This window comes from Pristiophorus japonicus, chromosome 16 (assembly GCF_044704955.1).
Source record: "Pristiophorus japonicus isolate sPriJap1 chromosome 16, sPriJap1.hap1, whole genome shotgun sequence".
Taxonomy (NCBI): domain Eukaryota; kingdom Metazoa; phylum Chordata; class Chondrichthyes; family Pristiophoridae; genus Pristiophorus; species Pristiophorus japonicus.
The window spans coordinates 85,789,944-85,802,538 of NC_091992.1; positions in this window are offsets into that span (position 1 = coordinate 85,789,944).

Consider the following 12,595-nt stretch of genomic DNA (forward strand, 5'->3'; position numbering starts at 1 on the left):
TACAAGCCCAGTTGATCCAGTCTTTCTTGATAGGTCAGTCCCGCCATCCCGGGAATCAGTCTGGTGAACCTTCGCTGCACTCCCTCAATAGCAAGAATGTCCTTCCTCAGGTTAGGAGACCAAAACTGTACACAATACTCCAGGTGTGGCCTCACCAAGGCCCTGTACAATTGTAGCAACACCTCCCTGCCCTTGTACTCAAATCCCCTCGCTATGAAGGCCAACATGCCATTTGCTTTCTTAACCGCCTGCTGTATCTGCATGCTAACCTTCAATGACTGATGTACCATGACACCCAGGTCTCGTTGCACCTCCTAATCTGTCACCATTCAGATAATAGTCTGTCTCTCTGTTTTTACCACCAAAGTGGATAACCTCACATTTATCCACATTATACTTCATCTGCCATGCATTTGCCCACTCACCTAACCTATCCAAGTCACTCTGCAGCCTAATAGCATCCTCCTCGCAGCTCACACTGCCACCCAACTTAGTGTCATCCGCAAATTTGGAGATACTGCATTTAATCCTCTCGTCTAAATCATTAATGTACAATGTAAACAGCTGAGGCCCCAGCACAGAACCTTGCGGCACCCCACTAGTCACTGCCTGCCATTCTGAAAAGTACCCGTTTACTCCCACTCTTTGCTTCCTGTCTGACAACCAGTTCTCAATCCACGTCAGCACACTACCCCCAATCCCATGTGCTTTAACTTTGCACATTAATCTCTTGTATGGGACCTTGTCGAAAGCCTTCTGAAAGTCCAAATATACCACATCAACTGGTTCTCCTTTGTCCACTTTACTGGAAACATCCTCAAAAAATTCCAGAAGATTTGTCAAGCATGATTTCCCTTTCACAAATCCATGCTGACTTGGACCTATCATGTCACCATTTTCCAGATGCACTGCTATGACATCCTTAATAATTGATTCCATCATTTTCCCCACTACTGAGGTCAGGCTGACCGGTCTATAATTCCCTGTTTTCTCTCTCCTTTTTTAAAAAGTGGGGTTACATTGACTACCCTCCACTCGATAGGAACTGATCCAGAGTCAATGCATCCGCTATTTCCAAGGCCACCTCCTTAAGTACTCTGGGATGCAGTCCATCAGGCCCTGGGGATTTATCGGCCTTCAATCCCATCAATTTCGCCAACACAATTTCCCGACTAATAAAGATTTCCCTCAGTTCCCCCTCCTTACTAGACCCTCTGACCCCTTTTATATCCGGAAGGTTGTTTGTATCCTCCTTAGTGAATACCGGACCAAAGTACTTGTTCAATTGGTCTGCCATTTCTTTGTTCCCTGTTATGACTTCCCCTGATTCTGACTGCAGGGGACCTACGTTTGTCTTTACTAACCTTTTTATCTTTACATACCTATAGAAACTTTTGCAATCCGCCTTAATGTTCCCTGCAAGCCAGGTGCACAAGTTGGCTCTCCGATCAGACACATTTCCACACACGGGGAAGATGTTCACTAGAGCAGAGAAGGCGAAGAGAAGATTTAATAGATCTGATTGTGGGGGTCATAGACAAGGGGGTCATCAATTCAAAATGGTCACTGAGAGTGAGGGGTTAGGAGAAATTGTTGGAGCATGACGTGCTTTACCACTGGGAGTGATTGAGCCAAAACCCAATGCTTTTAAGGTTCAAGTGGATAACTATTTGAAGCAGAAAACTATAGGGAGAGAGTGCAGAGCAGGAGCAGTAGTTTTGGTTTGCTCTAGCAAAGAGCTGGAACAGCCACGAATTGCAAATGGCCTCCTTCCGTGCTTTAATCTTCTATGATCCCAAGTCCTGAATTGAGGAAACAAGGGTCATTCCTGAGACTCTGATGATAGGTCACTCGTTCAGCAAAATCACCCCCAGATTTGAAGTGATGAAAAGATGCGACCCATACACTGGACTTTTTGGCTGATGCCAAATTTCTTCTTCTTAAGCGATCCCTCGTATCGAGGATGACTTGCTTCCACACCAAAACGTTCACAGGTATTACAATGAGGGACCTGACATTCCTGGTCCCGAACTACAGATTGAAGGGTGGAAGATGCCTGTGTGTGGATTTTTTTAACGTGCACACCAGCCACCACACGGGCTTGACAGAGCTTGGTCTTGGTCCAGTGGCAAGGATTAACCAAGGCGGCTGGAGACCAGCTCGGCTGCACGGACCTAGTGCACACACATATCGCACACTGTACCTAGATCATAGTAACAGGAAGTCACTTGGTGGCGCCATTGAGCACAGGCCACAGGATAACGGAGATCATTTGATGGATTATGAAGAGTCAGGGAACAAGCCAAGTACGCTTGGCAGACAGCTGGCAGAGACTTTTCTGGAGGAACACTGCTGTTACAGTGCTGTCCCCTGATCGCACCATACAGGAGGATAAGTGGCCAGAGCTCTCACATTAGGTGAAGCAGGAATTTAACAATATTAACCTGGAAATAAAGGATGGCATTCGGAATTCAGAATGATGGTTTGTGAAACATTCCACTGAACAATACTGGAAGTTTCAAATACATTTTTTCCATATAATGTGCATCATTTTTACAAGGTAACATGGGTCCAAAATTCAGGTATGTATGCAAAGGCTTGCAGTAAGCATCCTATCTGTTGAAATGGTGTCCAAAGCTATTTTGGGAGAGGATGAGAGTTTGCATATAACAGTCGCTCAACAGAGGACATCAGAGAAGGTTCTCGAGATTGATTCCTGAGATGAAGGGGTTGTCTTATGAAGAAAAGTTGAGCAGGTTGGGCCTATAATCATTGAAGTTTAAAATAATGAGAGGTGATCTTATAGAAATGCATAAGATTCTGAAGGGGCTTGACAGGGTAGATGCAGAGAGGATGTTTCCCCTCGTGGGGGAATCTAGAACTAGGGGGCATAGTTTCAGAATAAGGGGTCACCCATTTAAAATGGAAATGAGGAGATTTCTTCTCTCAGAGGGTCAAGAATATTTGGAATTCTCTACCCCGGAGAGCTGTGGAGGCTGGGTCATTGAATATATTTAAGGTGGAGATAGACAGGTTTTTGACTGATAAGGGAGTCAAGGGTTATGGGGAACAGACAGGAAAATGGAGTTGAGACCAAGATCAGATCAGCCATGATCTTATTGAATGGCGGAGCAAGCTCGAGGGGCCAAATGGCCTACTCCTGCTCCTATTTCTTAGGTTCTTATCATGTTGCTCCCTGCAGCACTGTCTGTCTCATCATTTATATATATTTATATATGTATTAATATATAATATGTGTGTAGAGCTGTATGAAGAGAGCTTGACAATGCCTTGAGTTGAGTTGAGGTGTTTTACGAGACATTTTTAGATTTAATTGAGTGAATTGGGCCAATGAAGAAGGATCCATTCTGTTGTCTTTAGAGATGAAAGTGAATGAGGCTGCTGAAGAGAATGGGACCAGAACAGTAACCTGTCGGTTTCACATGATTAAGTCCAGCCTGTGAGACTGGAGAATAGAGAAGGGCAAGGAATTACGAGCTGACCTTTGAGGGAAAGGGGTCAACTTTTGGAACAAGGAAGATCTCCATCACATTGGACATGTGTAAAAGCACATTGAGCTCTGACACAACTGGAAAACAAAACTGTACCGTGGATCAGTTGGGAGATTAGTGTGTGTTGGTGCTCACAATTGGACCAGTAGAGATAATTCTGTTTTATATTTTTGAAATAACTGAAATTAAACCAGAAGGGGGCCAAAATTGCACCCCGCCAGAAACGCTGCGCCCCTACAGTGTTTGAGCTCATTTCACCGCCGCGGTGGATACAGTGGCCTCTTGCGCGAAATTCCGTTCTTTGGCTTTTTTCCCGAGCGGGCCAGAAGTCAGTCATAACGGGGTGCAAGTGAGGCAGAGAGCGGAAGTTCGCAGTCTGGAGGGGTGGAAGTTGGGGGCGGGTGGGCGGGCGGGCGGACTGTCCGCCGCTGTCAGTCATCAGCGTAGCGCTGATGATGTCATCACGCTGGCATGTCATCACGTCTATCCCCTTCACTTAAACGGGAGAGCCGCTGCGAGCTCTGAAATTCTTTTAGTTCGGTCCACTGGGTCAGCAGGAAGGGTTTCGGCCAGGCCAGTGGTCTGGCACCCAAGAGGGGGTGCCAGGCTGCCTGTTGGTGGCCCGGCCAAAGCCGGGGCCTTAATTGTCGGGCCGACCTGGCAGTCGACCGACAAAAAAAAGTAAGATGTCGGCCGTGGCAATGCACCCTCCACTTAATGGTGGCCACACCGCCATTTTGAACACACTGCAAGCACAGTGCACCGACAGAAAAAGCTGAGCGGCGGCAGCAACATTCTCTCGGCGGAATTTCACGTTCGGGGGGGGGGGGACCATCAGCAGTGCGCGCTCTGATGACGCACTTAGGATGGATTGGCAGCAGCGGGGCAGATGTGGGGGGCACGGGTCACCGCTGGAATACCGCAGTAGGGCAATTTTCAAAATGGCGGCCATTCCACGAAAAATCGGCGGCCATTCTACTCCGCAGAGTGGCCGCCGATTTCCAGCGGTAACAGGCCTTACGGGAAGGGGCAATTTCAGCCTCAAGCTGTCTTGCCAAACCAAATTTTAAAATGAAGGCTGCAGTTCCGTTTTATGCAAGGCACAGGCCATGTTGTTTCATTTGTAATGTTTTCAAGTTACATATGCTTTGTCTTGGGCTCTAATTAAGTTATACTTGTTCAAAGCCTTAACTGGTCCTGTGCAGTTGGACAGTGCTCCATGCGCTTTGGCAAGCAAACCCAAATCTGAAAGATTAGTTATGATAAAGCAGTTCATAGAATATTGAAAGCCGCTCTCAAGGTGGTTTGAGAAACAAAATATTTGACAACTGCATACCTTCATTACCAACGGCAGAATCATCCACATGGGAATTTATACCCTTAATAGTCTGTGTCAAACTTATGGCTTTGGTTACGAGAAGGTCAGAACTTTGGCAGGAGACTGTAACATATGGAAAAGGCTTCTGAGTTCTTCCAGAGACAACAAAGTGTACTATAAATCAAGAGAGTTTTTATGTTCTGTGGTTAGTTTTACTAATGCTGTGCAACATTTTGGTCAATATTCTAAAACAAATGTACAATTAAAAAAAACATTTTGTTTCTCACAGCATGCAAGTCATTCAGACCTTTAAAGGCTGCAAATGTGTTTTGACAACTAATTACCAATCCATTTAAAGATCTACTTTCATCCTATCTATGCTCAAATCACTGCTATGTATGAGAAAAAAATATTATGTGCTGATGTCATTGATGCATATCAATATTATCATATTACCTTGCCAAATGAAGATCAGCTGGCTGGGCTGATTTGTGCCCTGTGTTATGTCTTAAAGCTATTATATACAATCGGAGATGTTTTAGCAACCATGAAAGTTGATTAGTGTCCATTCAATGGGTAATGTGTGACTTGTGAGAGATTTGCCCATATAGATAGGGAATGACGTCGATTGTATTGTGCAATGTACAATCACATGGTGCAATAGTGGAACCCTTACTGAAATCCATTGTGATGCAAATATACAGCTATTTAAAACTGGACAGTAATTGACTGTGACTAATTTTTTGATTTCACTGGTGTTCGAAGCATTGTCTTCTCCCCTAATACTGACCAATTCACCAATGCATCCTCGATACGAGCAGCCAGCTCTATTCCCAACAGTTGTTGTCTTTTATACAGAGAGGTAGATTGAGATACTATTTTAATACAATATCATTTTAGTTTATACAGTAGTGACTTTAGCGTGAGGTTAAATGCAGGAAATCTGAGTTCTTGGTGTAAATATAGAATTTATTTTTGATTAAGAATAATTAACTAAAGATTCAACTCAGAACATGTATGGTGTTTTACAATTGTATGGAAGACAGTAAACTATGTCCCAAATTATCTTGGTTATATTTCCAAACATTTTTGAACAATAGAGATGTTGATGCAATCATGGCTTGAAATTCACATATTTTACTAGAACTGGTTTGTACAATTTGTACAAATTCATGAGAAACATAAGAACATAAGATCATAAGAAATAGGAGCAGGAGTAGGGCCTAAGGCCCCTCGAGCCTGCTGTGCCATTTTATAAGATCATGGCTGATCATTGACCTCAACTCCACTTTCCCGCCCTTTCTCCATATCCCCTGATTCTCCTAGACTCCAAAAATCTATCGATCTCAGCCTTGAATATACTCAGAGACTCAGCATCCACAGTTCTCTGGGGTCTGGACTGAGTAGATAGAGAGAAAGGGCCGGAAATTGTTCTCCGCCTGAAGTGGGGCTCACCTACCGATTTTTAAGGGTTTTGTCCGCCCCATGCATTGGAGAAATTCAGTTCTTTAAATTTCTTTTGTTTCGGGGTGGAAGTGCAGGCAGGTCAGAGTGGCCCTCGCTCCGAGTCATCAGCACGATGCGGAATGCTGTGCCGCACTGACGCGTTACAACGTCCCTCCCCATCAGTTAAAGGGGAGGGCCGCTGCGAACTCTGCAGCCACTTTAGTGGCAAACACTGGGCCACCAGAGAGGGTTTCGGCCAGGCCAGTGGCCTGGTACCCAAGAGGGGGTGCCGGGCTGCCTGTTGGGCTGACCTAGCAGTTGGCCGACAATTAAAATAAAATGGCGGCCACGACAGTGCGCCCTCCTCTTTACAGGTGGACATGCCGCCCAGCCACAAGAAGGTTCCCGTTGGGAAAAGCTGTCGGGGGCACAGACCGGCGGCGCGCTGCTCCCATGGGGCAATTCTGCACGGAGCAATTTCTAGTGGGGCAATTTCTGAAAGGGGTTCGCGGCCGCTCGGTATGGGGTTGATGCGTGGCGGGAAAATGGGCAGGGAGGTCCCGTTCATCACTCCAACAATAAAGGAGGGCAATTTACAAAATGGCGGCCCATTGGGCCGATGGAGCAGTGATTCCTTACCGACCCGTGGCCGCCTCTTTGAGGAGGTCACGGCTCTTATAGAAAGGGTCAATTTCTGCCCCAAGTTGTTCCCATTGGCAGAAGTGTCAAGAACCAGAGGACATAGATTTAAATTGATTGGCAAAAGAACCAAAGGCGATATAAGAAAAAGGTTTTTCGCGCAGCGAGCGGTTTGGTTCTGGAAAGCACTGCCAGAAAGGGTGGTGGAGGCAGACTCAATCTTATCTTTCAAAAGGGAGCTGGATAAGTATCTGAAGGAAAACAATTTGTAGGGCTTTGAGGAAAGGCCGGGGGAGTGGGATTAGCTGAGAGTCGGCACGGACTCGACGGGCCGAGTGGCCTTTTTCCGTGTTGTAACTATTCTATCGTGAAGATGCAGTGGGTCCTTGAGAATCCACTAGATGGACCTTGATCAAGATACATCTTTCAGAGCAATTGTAAGAGGTGTCTGTAGAGAAACATGTTACACCAGGGTGTCCTGAGGACTGATTGGGGTTGTCACAGTTGGACAGTAATGATGAGGAGTTTCTGAGCTTTGACCTTATGAGTGATTTTGACATTGTGTGTTGATACTCTGGGTTGTTATTGTATCAAACGTGTTTTTTGTATTTTACAATTAGGATTTCTCACTGCATAGTTAATAGGTTAAAATTAGTTGACGTAATCAGCAAATTTCCATTTTTTTAACTTTAATCATAAAGGCCAACAGAACAGAAAAATATGGAGTGGTGTTTATTTCCATAACATTGATTGGACCTAGCAAAACAAACATTGGAAGTCCTAGAAATAGTGCTGGATTGTGATCCTCTTAGAAACAGGCAACTAGAGGCCAAATAGCTCAATGGGGCTTATGGCCCTGGCAATGACACCTCACTGCCTTGGCTCAAACAATCAGTTCACAATGGCTTTCAGTGGCAAACATTTGATTTAGAGCTGGGTTAGAGAGCGAGTCTTCGCCACAGCCACTGTTTTAGCCCTTTCGACTGTAAAAGAGAAGGTTTGTGAGCAGCATGGCAGCTACGGAGTAGAACAGCCCGTCACAGGCCGAGGAGGAAGCGGCAGCCATTTTTTTTTTAACTTGGAAGGAGTGGAACTGAGACATTTAACAAAACTGTGAATTTGGGCAAAGTAAACATAAGAGAACAAAAGTTGCAGCAGAAATGTTGCGAATTTTGAATCAAAATTGGCAAGTTTTTCATCGGGCCATAGAAGCCCCGCAAGTGCCAATTCCCAGCGGGCAATGTGCGTGCGCCAAAAACCGGCACTTGCGAACTGTCAAAATACCTTTTGACAGATCCAACACATCCCTGAATGAAGGGCCTTCGCGGGCGGAGATTTGGGCTATTTGCCCAAGTCTTCTCCATCGAATGTCCTTCAAACTCTTACACCTGGTAAAAGCAAGCATAAGGCCTGCTTTTATCAGCACAAGATGTTTAAAAGATTTTTTTTTAAATGTTGTCAATAATTTTTCTATTAAAAACCCTGTCCATTAAGGTAAGTTTATTTTTCCCCCGATTAAAACATATTAAAAACATTTAAAAAAAAGACTTTTGTCTAAAGCATTTAATTAAATTTCATTTCAATTAATTTTAAATATGTGAAGTGTTTTTCTTGTTTATTTAAAATGTTTGTGTGTTTTGGGGGATATCCCCATTCATAGAAATGGTAATCTCGAGATCACCGTTACAGTGAATGGGGCTACGCCATTTTCATTGGTTGATCCGGCCCACGTGACCCCAGGCTGCACACACAGCTCCTGGAATATGTGGGCCCTACGCCGGACTGCACAGCTAGGCCTCAGAGCACAAGCCTCCGGGACCACTAGGTACTTCTGTTAAAAATATTTTGGTCGGAGGCATCTGCTCTCAGGAAGCCTCCCAACGCAATTTCTGGGCCATTAATTCAACTCCCAACTTGCTAAATGCAACTGTTTAATTCAACTATTTATTTATTTGTTCTGGGTGTGCGTTTCCTTTGCAAGTTGTGATTAAAAAGAGAAGCAATTAATGGCTTCCTACAATTCGAGCGTGTGGCAATTATCTAGCTGGGAAGATGATTGGGCTCTGTAGAAAAATGCCAACTGCAAACAAAGCAGACCGTGCATGATTGGGAATAGATGCGGATAGTTACTTTACTAAGATTCAAAACCAATCTACTCAAATGACTGACTTCCATCAACATTTTCAACCTCAAGAACCAGTAAAGAATTCATAAATATTATTATTGTGTACAACCCATTGTTTTTATGCCAATTCCCTAAGCACTTTTCATTTTACGGTTTTTCAATCATCCACTTCTTTCTTAAATTGCATACTAACTATCAATTTGCCTCAGCTGAATGAAGCTATTGCTTTGCTGTGCGGAGCTAAAACCAATAGAATCAACTTGTGCAAATATTGGAAGTTGTTTTTCAAAGGCATGAAAACTATCTCTATGTTTAAGCAATTTCAAACCAAGTTACCAAGGAATCAACACTAATTGAATTTTCATTAGCTGGAAAAGAATGCCTGCTCTCTCTCTCTCCATAGGAACACTTTTCACTTAGCCAAGATGATAGAGTTTAAGTGCAAGTTTGCAGCGCTGAGCCTTAGGGAGCCCTGAATGTGCAGAGGCATACTGACGAACTCCCATCTGCTTACACCATGGGGGCTTCCCCTAGCCATTAGGGCATTGACTGGGAGTAGTGCATGTTTAAGGGCTGAAATCATCTTGATCTTGGTCTCTGGGGAACAGCCATTCTAGAAGCACAAGTGGTGTTGTCTACTTAACTAGTTGCTATACTTTCCCGGACTCTGATGTATTGCTGGTGTTAGCTTATTTGCAAAGTGATACATTTTGGTAGGAAGAACGAGGAGAAGCAAAATAAACTAAAGAGTACAATTCTAAAGGGGGTGCATGAACAGAGAGTCCTGGGGGTATATGTGCACAAATCATTGAGGCTGGCAGGGTAGGTTGAGAAAGCAGTTAAAAAAGCATACAGGATCCTAGGAGTCTTAAATAGAGGCATAGAGCACAAAAGCAAGGAAGTTATGATGAACCTGTATAACACACTGGTTCGGCCTCAACTGGAGTATTGTGTCCAATTCTAGACACTGCACTTTAGGAAGGATGTAAATGTCCAATGTCCTAGGGGGAGTGTTTGCTAGTGCTGTTGGGGAGGAGTTAAACTAATATTGCAGGGGGATGGGAACCTATGCAGGGAGACAGAGGGAGACAAAAATGAGGTAAAAGCAAAAGACAGAAAGGAGATGAGGAAAAGTGGAGGGCAGAGAAACCCAAGGCAAAGAACAAAAAGGGCCACTGTATTGCAAAATTCTAAAAGGACAAAGGGTGTTAAAAAAGCAAGCCTGAAGGCTTTGTGTCTTAATGCAAGGAGTATCCGCAATAAGGTGGATGAATTAAGTGTGCAAATAGATGTTAACAAATATGATGTGATTGGGATTACGGAGACATGGCTCCAGGATGATCAGGGCTGGGAACTCAACATCCAGGGGTATTCAACATTCAGGAAGGATAGAATAAAAGGAAAAGGAGGTGGGGTAGCATTGCTGGTTAAAGAGGAGATTAATGCAATAGTTAGGAAAGACATTAGCTTGGATGATGTGGAATCTATATGGGTAGAGCTGCAGAACACTAAAGGGCAAAAAATGTTAGTGGGAGTTGTGTACAGACCTCCAAACAGTAGTAGTGATGTTGGGGAGGGCATCAAACAGGAAATTAGGAGTGCATGCAATAAAGGTGCAGCAGTTATAATGGGTGACTTTAATATGCACATAGATTGGGCTAGCCAAACTGGAAGCAATACGGTGGAGGAGGATTTCCTGGAGTGCATAAGGGATGGTTTTCTAGACCAATATGTCGAGGAACCAACTAGGGGGGAGACCATCTTAGACTGGGTGTTGTGTAATGAGAGAGGATTAATTAACAATCTCATTGTGCGAGGCCCCTTGGGGAAGAGTGACCATAATATGGTGGAATTCTGCATTAGGATGGAGAATGAAACAGTTAATTCAGAGACCATGGTCCAGAACTTAAAGAAGGGTAACTTTGAAGGTATAAGGCGTGAATTGGCTAAGATAGATTGGCGAATGATACTTAAGGGGTTGACTGTGGATGGGCAATGGCAGACATTTAGAGACCGCATGGATGAATTACAACAATTATACATTCCTGAATAGCGTAAAAATAAAAAAGGGAAGGTGGCTCAACCGTGGCTATCTAGGGAAATCAGGGATAGTATTAAAGCCAAGGAAGTGGCATACAAATTGGCCAGAAATAGCAGCGAACCTGGGGACTGGGAGAAATTTAGAACTCAGCAGAGGAGGACAAAGGGTTTGATTAGGGCAGGGAAAATGGAGTACGAGAAGAAGCTTGCAGGGAACATTAAGGCGGATTGCAAAAGTTTCTATAGTTATGTAAAGAGAAAAAGGTTAGTAAAGACAAACGTAGGTCCCCTGCAGTCAGAATCAGGGGAAGTCATAACGGGGAACAAAGAAATGGCAGACCAATTGAACAAGTACTTTGGTTCAGTATTCACTAAGGAGGACACAAACAACCTTCCGGATATAAAAGGGGTCAGAGGGTCTAGTAAGGAGGAGGAACTGAGGGAAATCTTTATTAGTCAGGAAATTGTGTTGGGGAAATTGATGGGATTGAAGGCCGATAAATCCCCAGGGCCTGATGGACTGCATCCCAGAGTACTTAAGGAGGTGGCCTTGGAAATAGCGGATGCATTGACAGTCATTTTCCAACATTCCATTGACTCTAGATCAGTTCCGATCGAGTGGAGGGAAGCCAATGTAACCCCACTTTTTAAAAAAGGAGGGAGAGAGAAAGCAGGGAATTATAGACCGGTCAGCCTGACCTCAGTAGTGGGTAAAATGATGGAATCAATTATTAAGGATGTCATAGCAGCGCATTTGGAAAATGGTGACATGATAGGTCCAAGTCAGCATGGATTTGTGAAAGGGAGATCATGCTTGACAAATCTTCTGGAATTTTTTGAGGATGTTTCCAGTAAAGTGGACAAAGGAGAACCAGTTGATGTGTTGTATTTGGACTTTCAGAAGGCTTTCGACAAGGTCCCACACAGGAGATTAATGTGCAAAGTTAAAGCACATGGGATTGGGGGTAGTGTGCTGACGTGGATTGAGAACTGGTTGTCAGACAGGAAGCAAAGAGTGGGAGTAAATGGGTACTTTTCAGAATGGCAGGCAGTGACTAGTGGGGTGCCGCAAGGTTCTGTGCTGGGGCCCCAGCTGTTTACATTGTACATTAATGATTTAGACGAGGGGATTAAATGTAGTATCTCCAAATTTGCGGATGACACTAAGTTGGGTGGCAGTGAGAGCTGCGAGGAGGATGCTATGAGGCTGCAGAGTGACTTGGATAGGTTAGGTGAGTGGGCAAATGCGTGGCAGATGAAGTATAATGTGGATAAATGTGAGGTTATCCACTTTGGTGGTAAAAACAGAGAGACAGACTATTATCTGAATGGTGACAGATTAGGAAGGGGGAAGGTGCAGCGAGACCTGGGTGTCATGGTACATCAGTCATTGAAGGTTGGCATGCAGGTACAGCAGGCGGTTAAGAAAGCAAATGGCATGTTGGCCTTCATAGCGAGGGGATTTGAGTACAGGGGCAGGGAGGTGTTGCTACAGTTGTATAGGGCTTTGGTGAG